Genomic DNA, 5483 nt, shown 5'->3' with positions numbered 1-5483 from the left:
AATCTTCAAGCAATTTTCTAAGTGTTCTTGCATTGAACACTTCTTTTCTTCGACATACATCCACTGAAATCACACAAGGTGAGTTCATACCCCCACATTTTCATGTTTTCTTCATGTTTTAGGGGGAGAATACAAGTTAAAACACCAACAACATAATTAAACTCAAACAACAGCTTTCAACAGAAAACTTAATGTTCATTCACGAACTGTTTTGAGCATCTTAAACTTTTTAGTTTTAAAAATTGTATTAGGTACAAATAGTTCAGGTTTATACCTTTAAAATTACTACTTTCACATGTCCATACAATTTTTCTACAGTTTATGGTGATTATTACAAACTACCTATCACTGTAGCTACGAATTTGGACTAGTCTGTGAATATGAACATTTTCACACCAGTTAGGGATTTCTAAAAATCATAATAAAAATTGTAAACAAACTAGACACATTTTCTAAACTCCTAGAGTTTACGCTTCTAGTTTTCAATCTCGTCTGAATTTTCTGTGATTTTTCTAAATCAGTGCAGAAATGATAAAAACAAATTCATAGATTACAACTTTATTAACACTTTGTAACATGTTGAGCAAAGTGTAAAACCTTGACGTCTTCATATTTTGCATGAGTTTTCTGTTTCGACACATTTATATTACAAAAAAATGTTCACTAAATTGTAAGAATTTCTTATTATTACAATTAATGCATTATGAAGCATGGTAAACATAGAATCATTTTGCTATATACATTCTACTTACGTAGAAAGTGAATACTACACACTACAAACATTTGGATAAACTATAATAGGTATTGTCACACCCCGACCGTCGGCGGAAATACCGGGCGGTGTAACGTCATTTCTCGTATCATAGTTATCAACATCTTGAAAACACATGCATTTTAAAATACGTCAACATAAAGTTGGTGAGTTCACAGGTTTTGACTCCATATAAAACTAACACTTTTTATCAAGTTCAAAAGTATATTTTTGAAAGTATAATTTTGAATCTTCAACATTTACTATATATATACTAGGTATAAAAGTTTACTTACCAAATAAGTATATACCTATATGTCTCATATACTATAAATATAAGTGTTGTAATTCCATACGAACAAAAATTGCTACGTATAAATCTTATTTCAATTCTATACGAGAAAAACCACTACGTATAAATCTATTTTAATTCTATACGAGTATGTGTGCTAGGTATAATTATCTACTTAATATAAGTAGTACCTAGGGTATAAGTAGGGGGAAACTTATACTTAACATTAATACTTGTATAACGACAAAGTATAATGCTTCTAACAACTTGCTACCATGAGTCTGTAACTGCTGCTTGACAACAAAACCTCTGACAAAACAATACACTCATAATTTACCATGAGAAACAATACACTCATGATTTACCATGAGAACAATACACTCATGATTTACCATGCGAACAACACCGCACGCTTCATCGACGCTAGAATAAAAATAAAAGGAACGAATCGTCACTCGCTTGTCTTGGGTTGTAATCAACAACCACGAGTGGGGTCGTCAACCTGTATCTTATTCATACACGACTTCCTCACTCACATGGGATTAACGGTTACATGTCAGAAGACTTCCACTAAGACCCCTAATCTTAGTTGATGAATGAGGTAGCTCATGTAGACTTTGACGGCTTCTTATAGCTCTAACAACAAAATCATTTTCATATCTAAAACCCTAAGTCACTAGACTATGATTTTAAACATTACTCCTAACTTCATAACATTTAGGCAGTATAACAGCTATATCTTGAAGTACAACCAGGTTTTATCTTGACCTAAAACCAATAATAACAACATATAGCGTTTCTAGTTTTATCTTGACATAAAACTATCAATAACAACATATAACATATCCAGTTTTATCTTGACATAAAGCTAACAATAACAACATATGACATACCAAGTTTTATCTTCACATAAAACCAATAATAGCAACATACTTTATAACTTAACTTATAGAACTTCCGAATATAACTTCGGAATTATATCGTACACAAAATATATATAGAATCCTAAGTATAAATCAAGATCTACATTAATATACTACTATAACAATAACATGTTAACAACTTTACGATAGTTGTATATTTTCAGATACGAAATAACTATATCCCGGTTATTATAATTATCTATGTTGATACTAATATACTATCATGTAGACATAATAATAGTGTATATACAATATTTAGCATGCGTTTTCCCCCTGAAAATATTAGAAAGTGGGGCCGTGAAACTCACCTTAATAGCGTGATTTTATGTAATCTAAGCAGAAACGGTCAGCAGTATGAGGTGATCGGGGCTCGGGAAGCGAAACGACTTCAGCAATGAGAGAGAGAGAGAAAAAAGAAATGGTGTAAGGAGAGAGGAGGCTGGAATTGCTATTTATAGGCTATTTTTGGCCTCTCACGACGTGAGAATGATAGATTCATGTCGTGAGATATAGCAAGAGTCATCCCGTAGCTTTAACGCGTGTTTTCTAACCCCGATTCGTGTCCTGCAGCGTCCTCACGTCGTGAGAAAACCTAGCTCACGTCGTGAGCTTTTGGGTTATCGTTCTGTAGACTTCTAGATGCAAAATGAGGTGGTTGGACTCCTCACGTCGTGAGTTTTTAGGCTCACATCGTAAGTCCAGTCAGATTAGGGTTTCTGACACGTGTCGTGCACTCAGACAACTGTAACTTCGGAACGTCGTAACTTTTGCATACGAACTCCGTTTTTGATGTTCTTTATATCCACGCGTAGGTATTTACAAGAACTAAAACTATTTCTTAGACTCAAATAGCTAATTATAAGCCTATTTTAAATTCCTTATGTTATAGCGATTTTATAATGTTCGGTTTATCATAACTTCTTCACGCGAAGCCAGATTTCGACGTTCTCTACATTTTTGGAATCGTATGGACATATACTTTGATTTATACCATAAAGTATGTATTAAATTTCATATTTATATTATAATTATCATGAAATACATAGTGATTTTACTACATTACTAGTTTAACAAAATCACATTACATGATTGGTATAATCACATGTGATTGTTATTGACCTATTTTGACTAGTGTTATAGGTATAGCTTATGTTACATATACAATACAAAACACATTTCTATAAAAAGGGGTTTCATTATCACACTACGCAAATCTGTTAAATTTATGATACATTTGCTTCACGTTACTTCCTAGTAGCGCAATCAAAAGTCCTTTCATTATAACCAGAATCTCTTGTAGGGAGAACGTGATAGTTGTGTATAGATCTATATTGGGTTTGACAAACCCACACCTTAGCTGCATGCAACAGCTAGACCAGCAGGTCTGGGGTGACAAATGTCATTAACATTCTGACGCCTGAAGAACATCGTATACAAGTCCAACTAAGTCATAGTATGGTTATAATAACTCACATGGGGTATTAACAAACATAAGATCTATGGGATTTCCATTTAAACTAACAAGATTATGCCGATTTAAACTTTCATGATTCAAATTTTAAATGGAAAAATACTAGTATACTATTAGTCTAGGCATTTTAGACTTCAATACATTTTAGAGAGAAAATATGGGATTTTATGGAACAAACACTACTTTTACAAGAAAGGATTTCAACATTTCATTCTAAGAGCTTATGAACTCACCAACCTAATTGTTGACACTCTTTCAAAACTACTTGTTTCTCAGGGAATCCGTAAATCAGGTAAACAACGACTTTTGAGGATGGAACGCAAAGGCGTCAAACATTGTATTTTTGTCAACATAATGTAATTGATTTAGAAACATGTAAAATTTTACTATGATGTAACTTTTTCAATTATATTTATGTTGGTTGTTTGTACTTTGATCACTATTATACTCGTTGTTGTGATACTATACATGAAGTCCTCCACCCCCGGACGTTTCCGCCATCATTGGTTTAGGGGTGTGACAGATTGGTATCAGAGCATTGTTTATAGTGAACTTAGTATGTCAAACCACATAAGATATACAAACTATAAATGCATTAGGACTAAAAGTCTCTGATTAAACATTTTTCAAATAACTATACTTTTAGAAATGAAATAGTTTCTTGATAAAAAGTATAAGTACATGCATGCATGTCGGTATTTTGGCACATCCATGATAAGCTACGAAAAGTAAAATAAAATGGACGAGTTGGACACTAACATTATGCCTCGGGGTATGTAATCAAGTCTAGGAAGGATGTAGCCTGATCAACTATATTCGTCCAAGAAGTGACTAGCATATGGCAGGGGATAGTTGTAGTGGGCAACAAGTCTATTAATATACCAACAATCATGCCAGAATCATAATTAGAACACAAAAAAAATGTTTAATATACTATAGGAGTATTTTATGATACTAAGAGTACAAATATATTTTTATCAAGCCTCTTACACCCCTATTCCCGTACAGACGACATGGTCGGATTCCATCTACCTGGAGACCCGTACTTCCTTAATGAGGGAAACGCTGGATGGATCGAGGCAGAACCTGAGGAGATGATCAAGGAGGATCCTGAAGAAGATCCTGAAGAAGACCCTGAAGAGGACCCAGAAGAAGAAGAAGAAGAAGAAGAAGAAGAAGAAGAAGAAGAAAAATAGGAAGAAGTAGAAGAAGAAGAAATGGAAGAAGACGAATTAGGATGCCTTGAAGTGCATGACCCTCTCCCTGTACATGCTCTTGCACCGGACTATCCAAGCCGACTCCCCCATGGGGAGCGAACTTAGGAGTGTGGAGCCAGGAACAAGGCCAACCCACCCGTAAGGCAACAATAGAGGTTTCTACAACCTTGACAGGGGAGGCTCGGCTGACAGGGCCCTCCCTGTCATTATCCACCGTATCGCTCGAAACGATCAACGGATTCAGGCATTCGCTAATAAGATCTTAGAGGTGGGTGCGACTGCGGAGGTCACAACAGCCCGTTTTCGGCGCTTGGATCAGGATCACAACCACACTAGGAACCGCACCGAGGTCCTGTAGCAGGAAGCTACTCTCGCACGAAGAGAGGCTCAAGAGTACCGGGAACGTCAAGAAAAGATGGAAAGAGAAGACAATGGAGCGTCGGGCAGTCGAGGACGGAGAGGTGATCAGGGCAAAGCGAGCACTCATAGCCGCCTTGCATGGACCACCATATGACACCCTCCACAAGTAGTGCTTACATCACTTACCTTTTGTAATAGACTAGGTCTACGAGTATGCATTGGTGTTGCTCCCTCTTACAAGTAGTTTCGACCTTATGTATAAGTGATTACACTATTTGAAGGATCGTTATGTTGTCAAAAATTTCTTCTACGTTGATGTAATGTAGACCTCCTATGAGGTCAAATTTTCTTAAGCAATATGTACTAAACTTACATCAATGAAATTGACTTTCATGTTATTTTTTTGGATAATTGGCATGAGAACTCATACCTTGATAATACAAACAATTGTAAATGATAACTCTAAAAT

The sequence above is a fragment of the Lactuca saligna genome, chromosome 8 (assembly GCF_052625555.1).
Source record: "Lactuca saligna cultivar CGN05327 chromosome 8, ASM5262555v1, whole genome shotgun sequence".
Classification (NCBI taxonomy): Eukaryota; Viridiplantae; Streptophyta; class Magnoliopsida; order Asterales; family Asteraceae; genus Lactuca; species Lactuca saligna.
The sequence above is the reverse complement of the archived record's forward strand: the minus strand, read 5'-3'. Positions refer to the sequence as shown.